A 27100-nucleotide genomic window follows, 5' to 3' on the forward strand; every position below is an offset into this window, starting at 1 on the left:
ATACATATGGGAATAGTTTTTTTACAACTTCAAAAATATAAATCGCTGTGAGATTTTTTTTTTTTTTTTTTCCCCCAGATCTTTTGCCTTTTTTTTTTTTTTTTTTTTTTTTTTACTTACATCTTTCTGGAATGAGACAGGATGATTTTAGTCGCACTTAATGTACAGGGAATATCATCCATATGGTTGTCAATTTCATTTATTCATTAGAGAGCTATTAAGCGCTAATTATATGTTGGGCACTAAGTTTTGTGGTGGGGTTCAGTGGTGATTAAGCTGAAAAAAATTTCTATTCTCTTTGAGCTCATGAAATAAGAAAGAGATATTTTTCGCATAAATTACTAGAAGCCCAACTTTTCCTTTCCTTTATACCTGTGTTAAATTATGATCCAGCTGACTTTACAGTATCACACGGTGCCAGTTTTTAGGCAGCACAACAACACTGGGATACGTGGGCTATAGGGTGCTAATTTGCTCAGGTTTCCTCCATGCAATTCCTTGCATAATTGGTAAAATCAAATTTGGCTTCCTTTCCACTGAAGTAGACACTGCTGCTCAGTGGAAAATAATTTGAAAAGGAGAAGCCCTTGACGGATGCTGGCCTGTCCCAGTTGGGTATTTTGCACCTTACATAGGCAGGTTCAGAGCGGAACTACAGATTATGCCTCCAAGCCTGAGACCAGTCAGCTCTCAGATGCCTGAAGCCAGCAGGTGTATGCAGTCAAAATGCTATAGGAGAGAATGATACTCAGCATCTGACTGTTTACCAGGATTCCCTTTATTGTCTAACCTTAAATATGCTTCCCAAATGGTTGTTGCTCAAAAACTGAGGAAAACACCAGAACTAAATAAATTGAAGAACATTTTGTTGATATGGTAGCCCAAAGAAAATAAACTTACCATTCTGATAAGATTTTGTAACTAAACAAGTATAGGTTAGTTACATCTATTCTCAGTGACCCATGAAAGGAAAGAATATTCCAAACAATTTAATTCCAAACAATTTAATTTTATATTTAGACATGTAATAAATCTCTTGTTTTGAGTATAAAGAGGCATAATATTAGTACTAATTAAGAAAAAATGCTTATTCTCATTAAATAGATTTTGTACAAATACCTTAAAATATCAGGTAAGAAGGGATAACACATTATTGGCCTATGGGGTAGCCCATTGCTCTAGCCATGATAGAGAATATGCATAAAAAAATTTAGACTGTTAAATAAATCCCACTCTTGTCTTCTTTAGGTCAACTCACTACTATGTTTAATATTCAGAGGGTCAATTTCTCAACTTCTGAGAAAAATTTTACATTTTTCCTATTGGAAGACTTAGGTGCTAATTCTGCCAGAAATTTAAATGATCGAATTTTAGAGATTGTAGATTACCTTTTTATTGTTGAGCAAATAATTATGCATTATGTAGCAACTGAGAGTCCCAGAAATTGGATGGTAGTGGCTTTGTAGTTCATGTTCATGGGAAGACCCCATATAGCAGGCAGAAGAGTTCCTTAACAGCATTAGCAATCCTACCTATACATTCTCCTTCAGTAATCAAAGAGTGTTTGGTTTATTTTTCATGACCCCAAAGTAGACCAAATATGCATGAGAAGTTGACCTTTGATTTGTCAGTGTATGAGTAAACCCACTGGTGACCTCCCATGACTTTTCTCTGTAGCAGCATCTCAAATGGTCACAGTCTCAAATACTTAGATGTGCATTTTTGTATGGGCTTCCTTTCCTTTTTCTACTTAACTATTACTTGCAGGTAAAACTATGTTGTTTTTAATATCTTTTCTTTGAAAATAAGAAATGTTTTATTCTTAACACATTTTTATAAATGTAAATAGATATCTCAAATTTGATCATAGCTTGCTTGGCCAGATTTGCTAGATGAGAAATGCCTATTTTTTAAAATCCTCCTGTACTGTGACTCAGTTTTAACAATTCATGTTTTAGCCTACCATTTTCTCCTCAGGCTTCTATGAGGGATTTTTTAAATGACTTTTCCATTCATAAGCTTATTCCCCTTTGTATAACCTTAACTTACAATGCATATAGTTTTTCAAAAACTTTGGTCCTCTGTTTGTAGAGTGTGAGGCATCTATTATTAATAAACTATTGGTAGATTTTTTTTCCTGAATTGTCTTGAGAGAATAATGTTCTATTACTCAGGAAAAAAAAGTCTTTCAGAATGGGGTATTCTTACAGAAAAATCTTTATATACACATATGTTCATAAGATACACTATTAAATTTAGTAGTCCCATCACATGTAAGCTTCAGATATTGTTGCTTTAATGCATTCCCTCACTACTTTGATAAAAGCCTTAAGATGTTGCCACTAGTTCTTTGATGATTTCCTCTGATGTTACAGTACCTTTCTTTTTTTCTCCAAAAAAATCTGTTTTGCATAAACATGAGAAGTCAAGGCAGTTTGAGTTAACAAGTAAAGAGATTCAAGTTTTAGCAACAAATGTACATATATTTGTGATCAGTTCTCCCACACATTATGGCCCTCTCTTTCAATGTAAGGGAAGTTTATTTTAGATTTCTGGAAAATATAACCATTATCTTTAAAAGGAGTCCAAATAAGTTATTCAAGTTTATAGTTTCAAAGTTTATTCAGCCTTTTCTTCATTGAATTAATGAAGAGTTATTAACAAAATTTAGAGGGAAGAGAGTCATATTGACCTAGATATTGGCTTATTCTTACTTTTTTCTCCCATCATCCCTGCCTGACTTCTGAATATGTCCTGAATTCTGCTGGATTCAGGAATGGATGGTGTTTTTGTTTTTTGTTGTTGTTGTTTTTTTTTTAATATTTAGCTCTAACTTCCAAATCAGTTTGTGCTAATTACTTTGAACAAAAAGCCATTATATCCCTAGTTAGGTTTTATACTCCTATACAGATGAACTTTTAGCAAATTAATAATGAACTTAGCATTGTCCATTTAATTATGAAGTTCTGCTTTCAGTTAGACTATAGTTAATAATACAGTTTTGTATACCTGATTTGCTCAGAGTATGTCGTAAGTGTTTTCACTATAAAAAAAGAATTGACTGGGAGTTGATGGGTGTGTTAATGATCTTGGTCGTGGTAATTATTTCACTATGTAAGTATATAAAATCATTATGTTATACATTTTAAATACACATAGTTAAATTATTTCATCACTCTTCAATAAAGCAGGAAAAATTTTTAACAACTCCTAATATTCAGAATTAAATAATATTAGTTAAAGAACTCCAAATTTACTTTTGATATCAGGTGGTATCATCTCATAGCACTTCTTTTTATCAGGTCGTCTACATTGTGAATGTTTCCCTGAGCTCATGTAACCCATTTAGTTGTTCCTTCTTCATATGCAGTGCCATACTTCTAGTGCTTAGGATGTATTATGTATATTTTTTTGTAACCAAGCATGTTCATTTGTGGTTCTATTCTAGAAAAGAATGCTATTGTACCGACTGTCAGTGGTACCTGTAGGATCGCATTTATCTCATTGTGCTAAAATGTCATTTTCACTTTGCTTCCTATACTCTATGAATTGATAATATAGACATCTAAAACCTAACTATTGTGCCTGATACTTTTACCTGTTTTTTCTTTTCTTTAAAATTAAGGTTACTAGGCACCACTTTCACTATTGTTCCTTCTAGTCACCCTATTGTGTGTCTCTAATACCTGGTTTATAGCTTCCTATCAGATTGCCAGCTGAAGATGAACAGTTGTAGGTCTGCATATTGTGCGAGAGATACATCACTTGCCTCTTGTTTTGTGAAATGTCTGATCATGAATCTATCTTTTAGAAGTGAGAGTCACCAACAGCCATTTTACTTGTGTGTGTGTGTGTGTGTGTGTTCTCTTTGTTTCAGAGCTGCTATCCAAAACAGGGGAGCATGGCAGAGGACACAAAACCTGTGAAATCCCTGTGTTTTTAGAAGCGCAGCTTTTCCTGCTTTGAACTGAAACCAGACAATGAAGTACAGTTTTCTAATGATTAGCAAGATCTACACACAGGAGAAAAGAATTACTTCTGAGTACACTATTACTTGTCACACATTTCAGATATACCAACATGGTTACTGACACTTACCAACTCTTTTTCTCTTACTTAACATAGGAACTTCTCAAAGCTTTGAATTTTACAGTCTCCTAACTTTTTAATATCTGAAGTGTGTTACCTTTAAAAAAAAAAAATCACGTTTTCTACAATACACACAAACACCACCACCTAGTGCAAGTCCCGGCACTTGGCCCATATACCCAAATTACCTGAATGTAGAACTGATATTTGAAGAGTATTTGGCTTGTATTTTATGATAGTCTGCCACTTTCACTAGCATTTTAAAAGTTCATTACATTTTCATTTCTTTTTTTCTTTTTATATTCTCCTCCTTTTTCCTCATTAGATTATCAAAAAAACAAAAAGAAACATTATCATATGGGGAATGTAACCCATAGAAATGTTCTATGGAAAGATAAGGCAATTCAGAGCTCACATCCAGTGCAACTGATGTGTTTAGACACACCCAGTAATTTACAGTTTGAGAAATATTTCAGTTACCAGATTTAACAGGTCCTTCTTGTTTAAATTTCACAAGAGATAGATACTCAAGCTATAGGAACTAAGTATCTTGGGAAATTAAGTATTAACCTTCCTTTGAAGGAAGCCTCTACATAGTAACATATTCGATTCTAAATTTCCTAAACCATAGCAGTATATCTAATCTCTCTCTCTGTCAAAATAAAAGTGAATGATCCAAAGTTAATTTTTTAACCATTTGGCCTAATATTCTCACAAACATGGGGTATTGCAAATCTGGGTTAAATCATATTGCATGGGTTCCAAATGGCAAGGGTGCAGTTGGGAAGGTAGTTTGGAATGTGTAGGATGGTTTTCACTGATCGTCATATTAGTGGCTAGATGTTGTGGATGTGTGATTCCATGTTTGTACTTGCTGGGTTCAGTGTCCTTGATCCAGGCACTCAAAGCTGACCACCACAACACTGTACAATTTTAGTATTATATTATAATCAATTTTTAATCCGGTGTGAGAAAATAAATAAAAATGAAATGCTTGAAATGCAATTGTAAAATAAAATCAATATTAAAATAGCAGTCTTTCCATTTATAATTTCTAATTTATATGTCCTTGTAGAAATTTAAGGGAAAAGTTATTTTAAATGCTGTTTTGAATATTTATTTTGGCATCTTTCTTCTGAACCCATATGATATACATGTAATTATATTTTATTTTTTAAATCAGGAAATAAGAATAAATCATGCTGGCTACTTCCTAAGATACCAAGATTCCGTTAAAACAACAACAACAACAACACTCTTCCTGCCAATGTAATCATTTTCCTTGGGATTTGTTGACATCCTTATTAAAATCCTGCAAGCCTCATTTTTCTTTGTTTTATTCCCATACCATGAAGCACCTACTGACCAAAGTGAATTTAGATACCATTGACCTTTGTGGTCACCAAGAGTAGGAATTATCTTTAACAGATCATTTACACCTTACTTTATTCTACTCTTTTTGTTCAGTTCATATCTAGACCGCTCCCTTCTTCCATTTCTTCTTATTTTACTTTGTCAGAATATGGTTTTATAATAGATGAAAATATCAATGAAAAATTAAAAATTAAAACAAGGGATGTGCATTGAATATTCTTTAGCATGCATGGGCATTTTTAAAACCTCTAAAGGAATGGAAAAAAAAAAACAACCTCAAAACAGAAAAACGGAAAAATATTTCTACATTTTCTTCTTCCAAATCTCTGCTCTTATTATCTTTTCCAGGTTTTCTTCCTTTAAACATAAGTGTATTGTTGCAACTATTATAGTTTCTTCAGGAAAACTTTATCTTTGCTTGTAACAAAATATATATTTGTGAAATGTCTCTGAAAGATGACAGTTTCCCCCATGTAGATAGATCCTGGAAGGTGTTTTGGCATAGAGAACGAACATCATAATACTGACAAACACACATATGCTTATACACAGAGTTTGTTTTTATTTTAGTTCTTACCTCTCCAAATCATGATGATCAAAATTATCATTCTCATCTATCTGTCTGTTTCCCCTCCTCTTCTGTACTGAGTCTCTCCTCTTATTTGTACTTATAGTGAAATGACTCAGAATAAAGTTCACAGCTTCTTACTTGGTGGACTGAAATTCTTAGGTGACATTAAGGAAAAACACACCTTCACTGAGGAGTAATTCCCTGGGAAAAGATATATTAAAAGCTATTAAGAGAATGTTATAGTCACTGGCCCTAATAACAAATATCCCTGTTCTCTCTCATCAACACATAGGAGGATTGCAGGTTAATTTCCTTTGAACTAGGCATGGCCCTTGATAGCTTCAGCAATGAATGATAAACAGAAATTAGTCACTTCCTGCAGAAACTTAAAAAATGTGTATATATGGTTCTCCACATCTTGTTTCCCTGCCTCGGTGGTATTGAAAGCATATATGGACTTGGGGTTTCCATAATGCTGGGTCCTTTAGCAACTATGGCATAGAGTTCTTCCCTATTCCACACTGGACATGTAGAGTATGAAAGAGCATTTTGTTTTTAACACTCTGGGTTTTCTGGAGTTGTTTGTTTCAACAACATATCCTATCCTTCCCTGGCTGATACAGAGCAACTGTATGATTTTGGAAGACTGTAGAGAACTTGTCATTTTTCCAATCTCTAGTGAGCTGCAATGTCAGTCATGGGGCATGGTGTCTTACTTGAAATATCCTAACATTATAAAGGAAGAAGCTTTATGCTTTTATTTATTTTATGGATAATACATTGTCTAGTCTGAGCATAACAGTGCTCAAATTAGATGGCAGCCCCCATGGAATATTTTTGATTTCTGGAATTTCGTATGTAATAATTCTTTCACAAATTTAAATATATCTTTCCTCTTTACCTTAAGGATTCATTGTGTTCCAAATGCAAATGTTTTTGGGAGGGAGAGTATTTTAAGTCTTATCAGCCATTTATTTCTTAGTGAATAAAGTGGATAATGAATTAGAGAGTCTTCTAAAAATAGTTTTAGATAGCAGAATAATTGGCAGATGATAAGGAATCATGGTACCTATCTGGCAAAAGGGAAAAGGACATAGAGATTTCATGTTAAAGACAAATGTTGACTACTACATACTTTTCAGAAGGGCTGGTTCTTGTTTAATACCCTAGTGTATGCCAAGATCAAGATCAAGATCAAATATCAACTCTAGGGAAATCTCAAAGCCTTTGGCATCATAGAAGAATTAAATTATATTACTGCCTTAAAGGTTTCCAGAGACTTCTTGTTCTTCAGAACTGAGTTGTTGGGGACAGAAAAACTTGGAAATGTCATTTGATTCTCTTGTTAGAATTTACCCATTTATCATGGAACAATGATTAAGTCCATGCACTTCTGCTAATACAGTTGGATTGATGAGTTAATGTTTCTGAAGTTCACTGAGTAGATGGAAAGTATTTTATAAAAGTAAAAAATAACTACTGCTGCAATTGTATAATGATATGCATATTTTACTGCTGTTTCACAGCCCTTGTAACTGGTTCCTTCTGGTTAAGGACATAATAACTCTGATAGGATAAAACTTAAGTGCAATTTGAAAGTTTTGAAAGTTTACAAATATTATACTTGCTTGTATGCTAATAAAATAGTAGAAGTCTAGATAAATTTTGATGTTCATATTTTAGTGGGATTAACTCTTGTCTGTTAAATGGTCTGTAGTTCTCAAGTATCAGAATTCAAGATCTTTTGGTGTTTGTTTAAGCACTATTCAGGCAAAACTTGGAGTTATGACATAAAGACATGGGATACTAACTTTCTAACTTACATTTTCCCAAACTGATAATGAAGTCAGAATTTTAAATAATCAATGCTAATTATTTGCCAAGTGACTGAATTATATTATTAATCTCTCCAAAAGCATGATTCCTATTTATGGGTGACATAAATTTCAGTTCTGCCTACTCACAACTGATTTTGTTTGTTTTCTATCATAATATTGATCTTGGACATTCTTTCCAAACTTCTTAGGAGAAATATATCATTTCTTTTGATTTATTTGATTTATTTTTAAGAGAGAAACTAGGTTTCTTCAGTGTTTATCAAATTGGAAGTCTTCTGTGAAGTAGTGATTGTTTTTAACGAAGCTACTTGTTGGTAAGAAAAGAGCTATATTTATGAGCGTAAATATCCTCAGTATTGCAGGTGTATAATTATAAAATCAATTTCTATTAAAAAGGTTTTTACCTTTTATCTTCAAGACTTCTATAAAAGAAATCTGAATTAACAACAGATGTGTTGTTTTTCCTTTTTGAAAGGCTAATATGCTCCCTTCTATTCTGCTTTTTACCGATCTGTAGAGCTACTCTCTTGAGTCCCTTTCCAAAAGTATTAACTGCCATTTGGCAAGCAGTGAATTTTTCCCATGATCTGTTAATATTTTTAATGCTAACATTATTTAACTTAAGCACGATATACTATTGATTACCTTAATACCCCCGAGTATGTTTGACTTTAGAAACCCACCATCCTCCACTTTCATCATATTTCTTATTTCAATATCTTATTTTCCTACAAAAATCAGACAAAAGAAAACAATCTTTTCATTCCTTATATTATTTTTGTTTGTTATTTTAGATCTTACCCCATTAAATTACTGTTTATCTGTCTTTTAACTATTTTTAACCATGGGTGATTTATCTTTCAAATTCTATTAGATTTTAATCTCCTTGAGGGTGAGAACCATGTTTCTCTTTGTATCCTAGTGCCCGATAAATGGTAAGCATCCAATAGAAACTTATTAACAAATGAATAAATGAGCAAATGTGGGTTTAGTTTTGATGGGAAGGTTAATGTAAAGAACATGAAAGCTTAGTATTTAATACAGACTGTCTAGTGTGTGATAGCACTAGCTCTAAATAACTTGGAGCAGAGACTACTGGTGTTCTATCTATACTTCCTCATACCTCTTACTGTTTCAGTGAATGACAGCTTGTCTCCCAACAGCCTGCAATGGCAGTTTTGTCAGAGGGCTGCCCTCATTGTGACAGAATCCACTTTGCTTGCGTGTAAGTTGGGCAGGATGTGTCTAGGAACTGATTTTCCTGGGAGGCAGCCTGAAAACAGTGATTGATAGATTTTGAGGGCTTAATTATTCTATATTCTTTACTCCCTGCCTAGGTTAAGTTAGAGATATGTAGTTTACATAATTTTCAGTGTCATAAAACTAAGTTAGAATCACTACTAATAAAAGAAGAAAGAGTTATAATCCAATCCAGCAATAAACACATTTTCAGGTAAGAAAACAAAAAAAGAAAATAATTAAACATTTATAATGTAGTGGTGACAATTAACCACCTAGTATATATTTTCTAGCTACAGACAAAAAAACCCAGTTTCCCAGTATTTGCTTGGTCAAATTATAAAAGAATGCTTCTTTTCTTAGAGAGATTTTAATATTTATGTAATCAAATATGTTGGAGAGTCTTTTGTTGATGTATTACTCTGTAAGTTATAAAATAATCACTCATTTTTCTAAGTGATGTTTTGAAATTTTTGTGTTTAAATATTTAAGGTTTTAAAATTAGATTTTTGGTGTAATAGAGGTATGAGTCTCTCTCTTTCTATTTCTCTTCCCTTTTTTTCTCAACAAATTGTCACTTATCCTTAGGGTATTTGTTGTGGAATGTATCAATTTCCTACTAATGTAACATACAACCTTCAATATGTACTAAATTTCTAGAAATGCAGATTTGAGTTTTCTATTATATACTAGAAGTAAACTGTTTTAGTTAGTGTAGTTTTATAATGTGTTTAGTATCTTGTTTTTCAAGTACTTTCTCCCTATTTTTTAGTTTAAAAATATTTTGCCCGTTTTTCATTTATTATCCTTAGTAAATAATAAAAATACCCATAGGAAGTAACTAGAATTTTGAAGGATATTATATAGAATTTATAAATATATTTGGTATTAAAATATATTGACATAACATCATAGAAAAATGTGTAAAGTTCCATATGTTCACACATACACACAAGTACACTTTCTTTCTTTCACTGTCTTTCAAAAGAATACCATAAACAGAAGGTCAGATATGATCTATACTTTGAAAAAAGGAGATCTTGCAGCAAGACAGTCTAAGCAGAAGGATAGGAGGATGTTTCTAATAAAGCTTGAAGTCCAGACTCAGACTGGGTTGTGAAGACTTTTGTAAGCTATTTTAGAGAATTTGGATTCCAAGTTCAAGCAATAGGAAGTTTCTGAGGGTTGTAAGTAAGGAAAAGAAAATGATGGAATCTGTGACTTAGAAAGATAACCCTTTAATCACAGGGTTCTTTCCTGTGGCAACCAGCCCCCACCTGAAGCTATTTAGGGGCCCACCCAGTTACCTCATTAACATGAAGGCCTGTGAAAGGGACTTATTATGAATTTGAAAAGATGCTTGGCTCACTGTATCAGTAACCAGGGGTGGACACCAAACATGGATTTTTTTTTTTTTTAAGGATTTTATTTATTCATTTAGTTAGAGAGAGAATGAGCGCTGGGGGCGGGGGAAGCAACAGGGAAAGGGACTGGCAGGCTCTGCTCTGAGCACAGCTGCGGAGCTCTAGGAGGGGCTCCATACTTAATTGCTCCACCCTGAGATCATGATCTGAGCCGTAATCAAGAGTTGGAAGCTTAACCACTGAGGAACCCAGGCACCCCATGTGTTGTTCTTCATAATATAGTATCACACAAGTAGTATGCTATCCCTAAATGTTTTGATGTATAACCTAATTTTTTACATTAACATTATATTTTAATCCAAAAACGTACATGTTTATTACATAAAGTATAGAAACTATAGGTAAAAATATATATTTTTTAATGTAACTCCTCTGTTGGACCTCTTAAAGAGATAAACAGTTTCTTCAGGCGTATATAGTCATGTGTGCATTTACAACTTTTCAAAACCAAAATGTATGCTCATATAGTAATACAGCTTCAAACCTTACCCTCTGAATCACAAAAATGTATTTTAAACTGTGATTCAATCTGAACTAGTTTCTCATATGAATTAAAGCCCTAAGTGTTTCTCTTTCTTAACAATGTCTCTTATCCATCTTATTTTTTTATTTATAATATGAATCTAAGTGAGTTTTATTCTAAATTAAATACTTACTCCTTCCTATTGCCTCGGAGATTTAAATGTATGATAACATCATTGGAAAACGTAAGATGACTCCAAATTTTGCTACTGAGAAGAGAACTTTTTCCTAATAATTTTACGGTTCTTCAAGCAAGATATAAAGTGCTGAGATATTTTCACATAACTTCTACTCCTTGAAAAACACAAATGTCAATTTAATTGCATGAATTTTCAAAGCAAAAAGACAAGAGAAATCTGAATGTAACCTTTGCATTAAACTTCAGTAATTAGTGGGAATGCTTTACTTCATATATTGTTTTAAAATATAGATTTAGATAAAGTAAGCAAATGGTATAAGTTTATAGAATAAGTGTAGATTTTCTCAGTACAAATTATAGTGTGGGAACAAAGTTGCATCTTTAGATTTTTAAGTTCATGCAGATAACTAATACATAAAAAGAAACCTTTTGAAAATTTCATTTGTAAAGGCAGTAAGTAACCAGTGCTCATCTTCCTTAAAAATACAGATCACACTGGAATATGAAAAAAAAATTACTAGGAATCTTATAAGCTGGATTATATATCTTCCACCAACATAGGAAAATAAAATATTCTTGGACAAGATGAAAATTAACCTGGAGTCACTTTGTGTGCAAAATCATATTTAAGGTAAATGTGATTATATGAAATATGGGAAATTTGATGGCCTTAAGCAAAAACTCAAAATCTATTAGTGCTCTAAACAAAACTGCAATTCTTAAAACCTGAAAATTAGGACAGGGCAGTTTGTTGAAGAACTGTTAACTGTGAAACTTAACATGTTGCAATAGATGTGGGATCTTAGTCCATTTTGATAACAGCCATGTGCTGCTCGTGTATAGGCTAGGAAGAAATGTTAATTACGGGGCAATAATGGGCTCATGGAGAGTTTTTACTGTGACCACACTACTGTAGAGTAGTTTTTTTGGAGTGCTGTTTCTCAAATTGGTAGCATATTTCAGATAAAGAAAGGAAGTCCCCCCCTACTTGAAACTGCTGTGTCATTTCTTCTTCCTTAACTGAAATTCCAACCAAGTTTCAGGAAATGCCCTAATGAGCCACTTCTCTTTTCTCTTTCCTCAACTAAGTGGATTCCAACCAGCCCTAACTCTTCATTATTCATGATCAGATCATTTACTCTGGTTGTCTCTTTTGGCATGCTGCTTATGTTATGGGAAGAGGGATGATAATTTGGTGCTGTTTGTAGAGGTGATAACACTGATAGAATCCAATCACTGCTGGTAGGTAACTAAACTGGCAGGTTAATTTTCTGTACTTTAAAACAAACCGTGAAGACAAGTCTAGTCAATACTTATTTTACTTTGATATGTGTGCCTTGTTTATACTTATGGTTTCATCTTGTGTGATCATTAGGTATCATGAGCTGTGATTTGCTATAATCTAGGTAAAATATATCTGAAACTTTATTAATGTCTTATTTTTAATCAAGATTAGAAATCACTGTTTTAGTTCATGATAACCAAAGCAATTTCTTCTTCCAGTTTAATATTCTTATATACTTACTAAGTTGTACTGATTTAACATTTTATTGCATCTTATATGTTATTTTATGAGTAAATGTTAATTTCTGTTTACATTTTAGCAATATATATTTTATTGGCTTTTGACAGTAAGAAAACATGAGTTCTGTTCATAGCTGAAGTAACACCACATAGTACTTTAGTGTATGTTATTTTTCCAGGATTAAAACTTATTCTGGTTTTTTAAATGAAGATTTGGATCTGAAAAGTTTGTATAGGAGAGGTCAAATATTTCAAAGCAACAATTTTTTGTAGTAAAGTTTTCAATTGTTATAATTAGTAGAGTTGTGGTAGGGACCTGAAGATCATGTATCTGTTTATACATAAATGTACACATCTATTTCTTACATATTTGTTCCTGTGAATTATAATCCCATATTTTCAATATTGCCCTAAATGTTTCATTGAAAATAGACATTTTGAGAAAAAAAATAAACCTGAAGTAATCTTTCATTCATCCCAAGTAGCTTAATTAGTAACTTATTTACAGGAAACTTCATTTAACATTGACACTAAAATAACCTCTTCCTATTCAGAGACTGTGTCAACAAAGCAAAGTGAAACAGAATGGGGATTTCTTATCAAAATTATTCAGACCATTCTGCTTTACTTCTCTTCTAGATGAATCTAAGTGTAGCTTTATATTTTCAAGTCATTTTTGAATGAATACTAAATCTTTCACTTTTTTGGTGGAAACTACCTTGAAGAGGCCAAATTTGTGATCTCCATTTTGAGAATACAAGATCTTTTTTTGCTATTAAAACAAATGGAATATATGTAATTTCCATGTTTATTTTTATGGTTTTGATTATTAATATTATTTTTTAAATTTTCAGTTTCATTACAAAGCAGTAGAACAGTTAAATGCATGAGTATATTTTGTTGAACTGAAACTTGGAGCTCGTGTTAAAAATGAAACGAGCTGAAAAACGTTTCTTAAGCGTCAGCTGAATTTTAATGACTATGGCACAGGGTTTGTAATAAGTTCTAAACAACCAAAATAATTATAGACATTAAAACATGATGTAAATATCTAGCATAAGTGAAATTTTCACAAACTGTAGTAATTAACACAGTGGAAGTTGAAAACAGTGGTTTGAATAGTCAAAAAGAAGAAATAGGAAAGGAAAAACTGAAAGAAATGTAATATTCTTACACAATCATTTCAAATAAACTAATGAAATACGATTCAAAGGGGATAATGATAGATATTGGTATAATAATAATCATAATTATACATGTGGAAATGCAATCATTCAACTCATTGGAAATCGATGTACAAATCAAATTATCTGAAGTCAGTTAGACATGCCAGATTCTTACAGAGATAAATGTAACTCTTTTAGTAAGAAATACTGGATTAAGCACCAGAGAGATACCAGATCTAAAGAGGTGAAGTTTACTAATAGCAGACTGCAAATTTTATGCTATTTGGTAAACAGAACAAAAGTAAAATGTAGCATATAGTTCCTGCTCAGGTTTACTGATTGTGTTTACTAAGATCAGTAGGAAGAGTCTGTGAAGCATAGAGCTGAAGATGTGTGAGGAAAGCGTGAAGAACCACAAGTGTCTTCAAAAACACAAGCTATGAGGGGAGAGCTTAACAACAGTCTTATAGAAAAAATGAGTAGCAAGAAACTACTGTATACTACTTATTTTATAGAGGTGTGGATTACCAGCCCATTAAGGAGTCTGTGGGCTGGGGTGCAGGTGTTTGGAGACATATCAAAGATTTGGCAGACATCACTTTGCCTGTGAGAGCTTAGTGAATACATAATTCTATGATTCTATTAAAGTGTATTCATTGGAGCATGGGAAGTCTGGCCGCTTACTCATCAGCAAAAAAAAAAAAAAAAAAAAAAAAAAAAAAAAAGAAGAAGAAGAATGGTATGAAAATGTATTACAGGTAGTTTAAGTTAAATGTCAGAAAAATTGGGGGAATCTGTATTATTGAAAAGTGAAATTGTAAGGTAGGTTGTAGAGTTTCCGTAGGTAACCAGTTTAAAGAACAGATTGGTCAAGGAGAGAAAGCCCTTGTTACTGATGTTGTAATTGCTCTCAAGACACAATGGAAGGTTGGACCTAATGATCTAAAAGATGCATTAGGTTGCTGTTTTTCTTTTTCTCTCTTCAGGTTTGAAGACTAAGTGAGATTTCATAAAATAGGACTAAAAAAAAAAAAGCAAGAAGGAAATAAATCTAGGAAGTAGAGATTGAGTTTTAATAAGGATTCTTATGTTCCCTGATGTTCATTCCCAGGAGTTACCATGGAAGAGTATCCACATTAATTTCTTACCTTTTCTGAAAGACTTCTCCTTCACCTACATACTAACACACAATGTGATTCATTTTCTGGGTTTTTCTACTGGGCCAGAAAATCCTACTATCCCTCCCTTTTATTCCCTTTTTTTATTTCTTATTTTATGAACATGTTTCCAATACAGAAGTTCATATGCACATGAACAAATTAAGTTCTGAAAGATATTCAGCTTGCTGAGATGTATTTCCATCCAAATAAGAATTTGAGCTAGGGGTCGCTCTCTCTCTTCAATCAAATATTTTGCTCTGTCCTTTTAACTTCCCTTTGCCAAAAACCCATTCTATCCACCATCTTTCCCTACTCCCACCAAAATCTAGACCAGTACCTACTACTTTGAAAATCTGTTACAGACAGGCAATGATCTCAGCTGGTGTCTGCAAGGAGTATCTCAGCAGCTAAGATGTTTATAATCTCTACTCCCTTTGATCTTGTACAGACTCAAAAGGATCTGAACCTATTGAACAACCCGAGGTCTGCAATAGAAATTTTGTCAGCAGCATTTTTTACCATCAGACTTTAAGTTCTGGTAAACTTTTAGGCTTCTTCTTAATTACTCTTGGGCCAAAAGGGCATTAATCCTTTGGTCATACTTGCAAATGTTTCTCTCCATTTAGACAATTTGCTTTCTCGCTTCTATAGCTTATGTTTATCCTTCACATATGCAAGGCTCTTTTCACATGATGGATGATTTGCTCTTTCCATCAGAATTAGATCTACACTTCAAGACTTTTTCCCATAAGTATATTCAACCTTCTTTACTTTCTCTCTGCTCTCAAATTATAAAACATCTATTGTTATTTTTATTGGAAACAACCATTTTTTTTCCTTATTAGACTTTTGACATGTTGTGGTCATGTAGGGTTATAGTGTTTGGAAAACTCTGAGAATATCCACTCTTAGAGTGTATCCACTCTTATAGTAGGAACAAACCAGTGGGTGAGTCTGCCCAGTGAGATGACTGATGACACTGTCTTCTGGAGAAGGTAGAAAATGTATAATTTTGTCTTCAGTGATAACTTAGTTAATATCTGTGGTTAAGTTGAAGGTATATAAGTAGAGGATTGTACCAGGTGCAACACTAGTTTTTAAGGATGCTAAAGATGCCTAAGATAGGGTACCTGCCAATGAGTGTTTGAGGCATTTCAACAATTAATCGCACTGACAAGTTTTAAAAGTATATATCAATTCCCTATGAGTCTGGGGGTTTGGGAAGGGTTCAAAGAACCCTTGAAAAATAATTAGCTATTCTTTAGGCAGGCAAAGGATAGGAAAAAGGCATCAGACAAAAAGACTAGCATGTGCAGAGTTGTGAAAAGCATGGCACATCCAGGGGTCTTTGATTAGAGCTTGCGATCATTGTGGGGAATAACATAAAGTAGGGCTGGAGAGTTAAGATGGGGGCAGACCATAACTATGCTTTTAAGGGTTTTAGGATTTTAACAAGAGGAGTAGCTTGATCTGATTGTGTTTTAGCTGGATATCTCTGGCCATTTGGAACACAGTTTGGGGGGATGAAAGACTAGAGCCATTAGTTTTAGATTTTGTTTATATAGTGCCCCTGTATCTGCTTTAAGAGAAAAAGGACAAGTATGTGCCTCTGCATAATACTTTGCAAAGTCGTTGCACCTCTGGCAAGAACAGAAGGCAAGTGCTTTGCTAAAAATATGACAGAACCTACTTCATAAGAAAATCAAAGGTGGTTGACTGTGTCATTTTCCACTATAGAAATAACCACTGAAATTGAACATGGATTAGCTCCCAAACCAGTGGGCCAGGCAAATATTTGCAAGTGACTCAGTGATTTCTTTGTGGTTGCCTGGTTTAGTGTTGGTAGATCACACTGAAATGGGAAGTTAGAGTTCAGCATTTGCTTCTAACTTGCCATGTGACTTTGAATAAGTGTGTGTGTGGAGGGGGTAGGTTTTCTGAGTATTCTAATATCTGATGTGGAGAGTGAAGGGCTAGGGCTGGGACTGAATGTGAAGGACAAGGGGTCTGGTGGTAGTAAAGTTTAGGTCTCCTGTGCCTGAAGAGTAGCTCTGGATTCACTCCTGGGATTTCAAACTTAGATTGGATGTGGGAATTCTAAGATTGGAAATCTAGGTCGGAGCCAAAGGGAGGACCTCTCTTCTTCTCCCTATGGGATCTTTGATCTCACATTTCTGACAGATATTAAGAGCATAAAACATAACCATGGACTACTATCTTGTATTTCTGGCCCCTTTCCCCCCCTCAATATCCTTTCTTAAATACAGGCTCAGAGGACCCAAACTTAGGACAGAGCTCTCAGAGCAAAATGAACTAGAGCATGAAGCAACTCTGGATAATTTGGGAGGTAACTTTTAATTTGTCTTTCTTCATAAGTCATTTCCGTTTTTCCATATTTTCTGGGGAGGTAGTGCCAATTCACTCACATTTGTGTTTGTTTCAACATGAAATACTGGTTGTACTAAGTAGTATCTAAATTCATTTATATTCAACCTTACTGAGGACACCCAGTGAAATGTATGACAAAACTTCTGATCATTTGCTTACGATGTATTTCTTTCAAGACAAAAATAAACAACAACAACAAAATAGTAAGCAAAGTATTCCAGAATATGCTAGAAGGAAAGAATTTATAAAATAAATGCATAAGCTAAAATAGTAAGTTCTCTACTTTGGGATAAAAAGGAAACAGTGACTGTTAACTACTCCTACTTGAGTAGCAGTCATCTTAGAAGAGTTTTCATGAATATCAAAAGCAGCTATATACCTGGACTCTTCTCTTCTCCAGTTGATAAAAGTTAACACTGATCAGGCTCTTATCCGGTGCAAAAGGCTTTGCATATATCACCTCATTTGAACCTGAAAATACCCTTGAGGCAAATGCTCTTATCTCCATTGTTCAGAAGCAAAAAAATGAGATTTTTTAGAAGATAGGTAACTTTGCCAAGGTAATCAATGAGTAAGCGATGGGGCAGCGACTTGGTTCTAGATCTGCTAGGTGCTTAGACACAAGCAAATTATATAATCTTTTTTTTTTTTTGTCACTTTTAGATTTAAACTTTCTTTGTTGTTCTATTTCATTCATTTTGAACAAAATCCCACCTTTATTGCAGAGAAGGGGAAACAGTTCAAGGGAGAAAGGTTGGGGGAAATCAGAAACCATGCTATGCTAAAAATGGTTTCCAGGCTTACACATGGATAACGAGGTCTTTGACGGTATTAGATTTGCAAAAATAGCAGTTACAGAGGTAACAAGGGACCAGAATAGATGGCTCTATTTCATAAAAGAAAGGGGCAAAGTGAAAAGACTCATTAATGTTGAAGCAGTAGATGGATAACCAGTGACAAATATCAAGTAGATTTCCTTCAGTTTGGTCAGAGAAAGGTCATTGATTATTTTTGGTTAAACTGGTTCACAGAGGCCAGGTCTCCACTAAAAAAGGGAATTAATTGCTTCCATTTCCCACTAATTGCCTCAACATTTCCCTTTGCTTTGTCATTGGAGATTTGGTCAGAGAGGCAAAAAGTCAAAAGTCAGAGTGTGATGGAATCTACATAAAAAGGGAATCTGAGGAGACCAAATTATGGCATTTGGTGTAATAATTATAATGATATTTAGCATTTTTCCCTGGGAGTGCTGTGGATTTTTAGAGACCTTTTCAATCTTTAATCAGACCGTAGGGCACATTTAAGAGAGTTCACTGTTTTTATTTCCATCTAGAGGATAAGGCATCACAGAGAGATGAACTGACCTCGGGCAAGTCTCCTGAGATATTAATCCTGTATGTTGGATTGCACCCTCCTATGTTGAGTTTTAGCTAGAAGCCTGGGCTCTTCCCAGAAGTATCATTCATTCATGCTCCTTCAGAGTCTAAAGACTTTTGTGCACATTATCATCTGAGATTACTCCTTCTATCAATGACAGAAAAATCACCCAAGAAAACAGCATGAAATGGTCTTGATGTTACAACTGTTGCTCAGTTTTCAGCTTATTAATTGACATTCCAGCCATTTTCAATTAATAAGACATTTTATTTTGTGTTTGATAACTCAACCAGTCTTTGAAATGCTGCCCAGCTCTAAGTTCTCTGGAATATATGAATTTTGTATTCCAGACATTTTGTTTTATTGTTCTGAAACCCAAAGTGGCAGTATAGAAAAGGGAAAGAACATGAGCTCTGGATAAGTCAGTGTTTACTTGCACTACTTTCAGAGGCCCAATAGACAAATGTTTCTCTTTAGGAAGTCCCAAATCTTCAGTATCAACTACTTTTCTTTGCTGGAAGAACCAGAAATATGTTGTTAGTAATTAGATAGTTGTTACACTATAGGTCACTTATGACCTATTTGAATGAGCATAGGTTTTAGAGATGGTTAGGTTTCAAAACCAGCTCTGTCATAACCAGTTGTTTGATCCCAGACAGGTCATGTAATTTGATTGAGACTAAGTTTCTTTATGTGGAAACCTGAAATACCTCATTAGGTTTCAAGGTTATAAATGAGAAAGTAGTGGTGAAGCACCTTGCTTAATGCCAGCATAGAATGAGGACCTAGAGACCTTAGCCATATGCTTATTGTTGCTAGAAATTATAAAGATATTAAATAATATAACTATTAATTGGGACAAGGTTTAAAAAGCTTAAGATGCTGGTATAAAAGAAGTCCAGTATTCTTTAGAAATAATTTATTTGAATAAGATGCTCTCATAGTTTTGGTGAACTTGAGCTGGACCTTGTTCCTCTGGTTGGATGCCTCTCCATGGCAAGTGTTCCTTACTCTATCCTATTGAAAGTGTTTTCTTCCTATTGCCATTTGGTAATCAGAACTATTATGGGAATCGAGTAATATTATTGTGCCCATTTTAAGATAAGGGTATTTACATACTGGGAAGAAATTGAGTGGCCCAAAGGCACACAGCTTGTCAGTGAGGAGTCCAGGTTTGAAGCCAGGTAGGCTGATTCCAAAACCTGTAATTCCAACTGCTTCTCTAACAGTGCTTTTGAAACATCAGACTGTAATTTTAAGTTGTCGTGCAAGCTGAGAAATTAAATTGCCTTCACCTCCACTTTAAAATTAATTAAGGAGATTCTTAAAGCTTATCCTTCTTTTGACAAGAATGGCTAGTCAAACTAAAATGGAAAACCAGTCAACAGTGACATCTATGTGACTAACCCTACATTGGTTTCTTTCTAAGTGTTTTAATTTATTTTGTTTCCAAAAGTAAAACTAACCCAGTCTTTGTCAGGACACAGGTCTCAGTCCTCTAACCAAAAAATATTAGGAGCTGGGCATATGGGTCCTTCCTGCTTCCATGGTGCTTTTCTCTTGGCTGCCTTTCCCTTGTCCCCTTCTGTAGCTCTCTGGCAGGCCCAATGAGCCTTTTCTCCCCAGCACTGAAGCTGAGGACCAACTCTGAAGAGAACCCTAATTGTCTAACTAGTTGCTCACAACATTTTTGTCTTGTTTCTCTTAAACAGTGTAACCTAATAAAATTCCTTTAAAATATATAAACAAGGCCTACCTACTACTAATACAGGAAGGGCTAAGACTATGTATACATGGGAAACCTGGTTTGACTGTTTTGATTACTTGACTGCTCAAGTCAGTCAAAAAGTAATCACCAGTGAAGCAAACGATTCTGACAGATTTTTGGCCCACTGTGACTGCTTATTTGACTGGCTTGCCTGTCAGGTTGAAGTGGTCAGATTGACTGGAGACAGTCTGAGAGATTTAACTCTGGAGGACGTGGGTGTCTGTATACCAGAATCACTTTAAATAACTTTATTTGAAATCTGTACCTATTTTCCTTGGACCAGAGGGAGAAATTTGAAAGTGACACATTGCAGCATTTGACTTTCTGGAGTGAGATGTCTTGTCGCTTGCTAGAGTTAGCAATATATTTATAGGCTACAAAACAATCACATTTTTCCCTATGCACATATAGAGTTCAATAGGATTGAAACTCTACCCTAACTTGGCCAAGTCTTAATAAGGCATCATACTCTGTAACTCTTCTGAAGGGTTGATGATAGATATGTGACAGCAAATGACTTCTCAGATATCAGGATACCAGTTCAGTCATTAGTGACTTGTGGTAAGGGCCAAGTTGACCTTGCCACTAATAGTAGTTCTTCTAAGAAGAAGAATGTATAAGAGAAAGAAAAAAATCAAAATAAAATACCAAACAAAACCCTTGGTCAGATGCAAGAGAATCTGGTTGACATTATTACTTGAGCTGCTTTCTGAAAGCAAGCCACCTTATATATCTACGCTTGTGTTCCTTTTGGAAATTTACTTTGAAATGAGCTCCCAGGTTTGGACAAGACAACACGATAAGGATGGGAAGAACAATTTATTCTCACCTGACAATATTGGATTTTTAGGGGAAGAACACATTGAGGTTTTTATCTGCTATAAGCACATTTTTATATGGTCTGGTTTATGTTGGTTGAATATCCTAATATGTTTACATTGAGAATTTGAAATATCCTGTTCTTGTTTGAAACACTTATTCATGTGCTGCTCTTTAACCTTCCTAAAATTCTAGCTTTACTCACGGACATGGAAATATTTAGTAAATGTCTGGAACTTTGATGCTAACTCATGTACTTCTATTAAATGTATTTAATAATAAGATTAGGTAGAAGTTAGGGCTACAGTGTTAGTAAAGACTTTAAAGTTATGACACTTTCCTAAAATAACTTGCTTACTAGTCATATTTTCCCTTGCTTTAGAGTCACTTGATGTATCATTCTGGTTTTGGTTTTTCTTTTTTTGAATTTTGTGATTAATTGAGGGAAAGGAAGCTTACTTTAGTTTTGTTTTCAAAGTTTATACTTTTTAGTCATTTTATGATTAAATGTTTTTAGCAAAAAAGCCCTTTGATCTGAGTAAAAGAGAGAACAAAATCAAATCTCACAGTTTAAAGAATGCTATAGAGAGGCCATTGGGATATATATTTAAATATTACATGTGCTCTACATTATAGAATCATTATTAATTATGTTTCAATGATCATCTTGATGCTTCAGGGTTTTTACACATCTGGATTATTTCCTTAGGTTATGCAAGTGTATTGCACAAATTTACTTCCTTAGTAGTAAGTGACCTGGGTACTTGTTGCATTGTTCCCTCCTCAGCACCAGGTATTAAGAATTAGAATATATTTTGTTAAGTTTAAAGGCAAAAAGCTAATTACTTCTGACGAGGAACAGAGACTCGTTAGTGAGACCAGCGAGGATTTGAACTTTCACTTTGCTTCAAAGTTCCTTAATGTAGCCTCTAGCTTCACTTTCGCCTCTAGAGAGAATTAGGCTGCTCACCTCAGTGGCTTTCTATGAGGATTGCCTGACACAAGGTAATCCAAGCTCTGCGCTTGACACAAAGCAACACTTACTTACTCACTATACTTATTACCAATTTATGCCATTATTGTCATTATGATTATTAGTGTAATTTTTAACTTTGAAGAGAGTATGGTGTGAGCATATGTGGATTAATTTTTTAACTGTGTCACTTCTATAACTTGGTTAACCTCTCTGAGCCTTAGTTCATCAATAACATGCATAAAATAAGGGATTAGAATCATAAGAGACCAAATATGAGATCACAAAAGGGATCAGTGGATAAAAAAGTGCTCTATTAATAGTAAAATACCGTATAAAATAGAGTATACTGTGCCCTATTCATTCTATTTATTATTGTCTTTGGATTCCAGGCAGTTGTCTGCTTACCCTATAATCTAGTAGCTGCATACTTAAAAATTCTGTTTCAGTGACAGAGAAGACTCACATAAACTGTGACAATGATGGTGTTGTTAAATGGTGGCAACAGAAACCAAATTATCTGTGTAATATACCACTGTTTTTTATTTAGTCTCATGGAAATATCATATTCAAAGTTAACAAATGTCTACCATTTTGTCATCATAAGATATTCTACAAGCAGTAAATGAGAAAATTAAGACCATGTTTGATGCTATAATTTTTGGAGATAATTTCCCATTGAGAAGAGGAAGCATGGTTGATAGTACACTTCACCAATAAATCTTTTATGGTAGTATTTTTGCCATGACCAAGCAAGTGATCCATGTTAAGAAGCTGGGACGTTTATGGGGATGTTCGCTGGTTTCCTTAAGCAGAGAGGTAGTGAGAACTGATAGGAAAAATGAAAATGTAAAAGTTGACAGGGACAGATTCTGTGGAGGACCTTCTTCAGGGGATTTCAGAGGATGATCCAATGTCCTAAACTGGGGCCTCAGCCTTCCAGCTTTCTTGCTCTCTTACTCTTCATACTTTCTCTGTGGTCTGATTGAGTCTTAATATACAACTATCCCCTCTTCTCACCTTTGGGCCTTTGTTTCCTCCCTGTGCAGTCTTTACTTACTTCTGTCAGTTCTCACTGGTAGAGGTGCTTTTTGCCCCATTGTCCTGATACAACTGACCATCCTCGACCAGCAGAGCCTCTCAGCTGCACCTTAATCCTTAATTTGATCACACCTTCAAAATCCCTTTGTAATGTAAGGTTACATATCCACAGGTTCTGGTGATTAGAACTTGGACTTCTTTGATGAGGGAAGCATTGTTTTACTTACCACAGAATAATTGAAAATAATTGGTAAAAGCTTAAAAGACTAAAACAGTATATTTACTAATTATATATATATATATTTTAATTTCAATGAAAAGGTTTTATTTTAATGCTTTGTCTGCTCAAATTAGAATGGAAATACAATTCTGGATCTTCATCTCTGAAGTTACAGTAAATATTTTCCACATATTTCAAAGCTACAATATTAACTAGCATTTTGAGTTTTTTGTTATTTCTCAAAAGCAATTGACACGCACAAAAAAAATCTTACAAAGAAGTTTTCTGTTATTTCACCTCTTGCCAACTTTTTATATGTATTTGCTTATATCATAAATGTATTCCTCAGAGCAAGAAGATTAAAGAAATCAAATAGGATAGTCATGATATTTATTTAGAGCAAGCCAAGGTGAAAATACTATTTTCTGCCTTCCTCACCTCCTCCTACCCATCCACCTGTTCTCTATCAAGAAATGGTGTTAGATGTTTTTAGGAAAGAAACATTTATGTAACAGTAAAGATAATATAAGGAAACTTCCTGGGGAAGAGGGCTAGGACTCTTCAGAACAGTGTACATTAAATACCCAGATCAAAAGAAAAGTGGAACAAAACATCTTTAAAAAAAAAAAAAAAAAAAGAAATACTCATCTAAAGTTAGTATTTCCTGATGGTAGATTTCAACTATAGCATTGTCCCATACTGTGTAGAGAAGCCAGATCTTACATCATGTGAGAGTTACAAGACAAAGTGAAACACAAAAATAAAATCCTGAGTGAACCAAATCAAACTTAACTAATAATGGGGAAGCAACTGCAAAGGTTTTTCCACCAGAGTCAGCTGGTGGATACTTGTCTATGGATATAGGACACATCTTTTTCTAATAATGGAGGCTGGAGTTAATTTTTATTATCCTTGCAAGCTGGTAATAAATACCTTGTAGTTGAAAGAATACCCTACTTGCAATCAAAAGATGTAAAGTAGAGTTCACTTTTTCGTCTGAGTGATTGTGCGCAAGTCCGATAGCCCATCTGAGCTTCTGTTTCTTCATCAATGGAGTGAAGACAGAAGTTCTTCCTCAGACCATTGGAATGTTGGATTCCACGTGTGACAGTGGCTACCCTAATACGGTTTTCTTGAAATTTCATTTATCCATGAGGTCCTATGATCAGTCTTCTTGATAAATTAATGTTTCATGGCCAGGTACTTTCTGTAACTATAAAAAATTTGCGACAGAAGTATGTTTCTTTGATTCAAAAGGAACATTATTCTTCAGTGACAATGGGAAGGTGAAACTGTGTGCAACAATCTGTAACTGAAGGCCTTTCCTACATGAAGGCATGATGGCTGGAGGAATTTGATTAAAGTAGATAAAGTAATAACAGATGCATCTGAAACACAGAGCCAGACATCATCCTATTTACTAGTTAAGTAAAATAAAGACAATATAGATTTTGCCCCTTTTTTCCTGGAAATACTAGTAATAACTATAAAAATTGAGTGATAGAAATGTACTTATGAAACAAAGCCATTTTCTGCAGTTTGTCAATCAAAATGAATAATTTCAAAGTCTCATTTTCAATTAGATTATTTTAATATTTAACTACCTAAAATGCCCCAATCGTATTCTTTAGAAAATGGTTAGACTAGAATACCACAGTTCTAATGATGACATTTTATTATCATAAAAATGACTTCATTAATTGATGATCATATATCAACTCATAAAGTAGATAAAGGACATAAAAAGTTTTCAAGCCTGAGATAGTATAAAACCATTTAAATTGTTTAGAATTTTTTTTCAGGAATAAACCTCTGTGATCGTTTTATTCTCACAAAAAGATGTATGAATTTGTTATAAATTCAACTACCTTAAGAGACCTGTGAGTTTGTTTTACGACAAGGTCTTTATAAGTTGACAATATGTGGATATTATCCCAAATCTAACCATTGAGATATATTAAAAATGTAAAAATATAATGCATTTGTAACAGAATGATGCAAACGATGCAAGTATTATAGGGAGTTTGGATTTTGTCCTAGGAGTTCCTATTGATGGTTTTGAATCTATTTTAGAACATGTAAAATTAAAAATAAATTCACTCATGACTTTCTAAGATATTTGAAACAAGACCTCTTAAAGAAGTCAGTCTTGTTTCTCCTTTATTCTCTGAATCCTTGAAAGAACATTTACAACTTCATAATGAAAATGATTTAAGGTCACTATACTGAGGATGAAAAAAAGTACGTTTAACCACTACATGAGAGCTTTGTTTTAAGTTGAAAGTAGCTGTGAAGTATAAAGTATCATCTAAACACAACTGTTGGTTTCTGAAGCAAAGAGAACTTATAAAAGTTCTTTTAATAAATATTAATGTTTAAGCTTTAATGCAGTTAAACTTTTAAAAAAATTGAAGACATTTTACTGAATCTAGCTTAAGCAACTAACTTTTATATTTCTACATTTACAGAAAAAAATTTAATTATATGAGAAACTTCTGAAAGCTTTGGGGAAGAGTATTAACTCATTTAAACACAGCTAAAAGCACTACATATGAATATGTTTAATATCAAAATATAATCTTACACCTGAACCTTCCCTTCTTTTTTTTTTTTAAGATTTTATTTATTTATTTGACAGACATAGGTCACAAGTAGGCAGAGAGGGAGGCAGAGGGGGGGCAGGAAGCAGGCTCCCTGCTGAGCAGAGAGCCTGATGCGGGGCTCCATCCCAGGACCCTGAGATCATGACCTGAGCTGAAGGCAGAGGCTATAACCCATTGAGCCACCAGGCGCTCCCCCCTCATTCTTTCTTTTTAAAGGAAAAACACATCTTTCATTCATTCACTTGGTCTGTTGAATCAAAAAGGACATTTCCTCATGTCATTAGTTCCCCAAGAGATAACGTATTCTTCAATATGAATTTTGATTTTTGACACATCATTTCAGAAAATAAAATGAAGTTAAATATTGTGCTGAAGTTTTAAAAAATAACTGTGGAGGCCCATTCAAGTTTTTTATTTATGATAGTATATGATTAAATAATATTATTTATTTAAAACCTATAGCATAATCCCTTCTGCAGGCTGTTTACTCAATAAACAAAAAGAGTACAAAATCTATTATCAAAAAACTTAGGGCTAGATGTGTTTTAGAATTCTCAGTATTTCAGATACAGTACATATAGAGAGGCCTAAAATGGCATACCATACTCAAACACATTAATGTATCTGCAGAAATGCCGACTAATATCTATTATAAGTGAGACAAAGAAAGATTTTAAATAGCCTTACTTTATTTCAGACCTGATTTTGCCACAAAATGGGTTTGCACCAGACTGAAATCAAAAACAAAAATGAACTTCTGATTTTCAGAGATTTTTGGATTCTGGAATTACAGTTAAAAGATTGAGGACTGATAAGGACTGATAAGGAGAGTTGCAATGTACTTGGATTAGGAAAATAAGTCTGT

General features: G+C 33.9%; 1 protein-coding gene across 3 annotated transcripts in view; it reads left to right on the plus strand.

The window, feature by feature from the left end:
• The window catches only part of TFEC (transcription factor EC), a 122599-nt gene that overhangs the window by 47884 nt on the left and 47615 nt on the right, over positions 1-27100 (plus strand). The window contains exon 1 of one of the 3 annotated variants that reach the window (XM_059396531.1): positions 12314-12438. The exons of the other annotated variants lie outside the window; for them this stretch is intronic. The gene's annotated coding sequence lies outside the window, so the exon portion shown is untranslated. Of the gene's footprint in view, positions 1-12313; positions 12439-27100 lie in introns of those variants that run through there. 3 annotated transcript variants of the gene reach the window in all.

The sequence above is a fragment of the Mustela nigripes genome, chromosome 4 (genome assembly GCF_022355385.1).
Source record: "Mustela nigripes isolate SB6536 chromosome 4, MUSNIG.SB6536, whole genome shotgun sequence".
NCBI classification, from domain to species: domain Eukaryota; kingdom Metazoa; phylum Chordata; class Mammalia; order Carnivora; family Mustelidae; genus Mustela; species Mustela nigripes.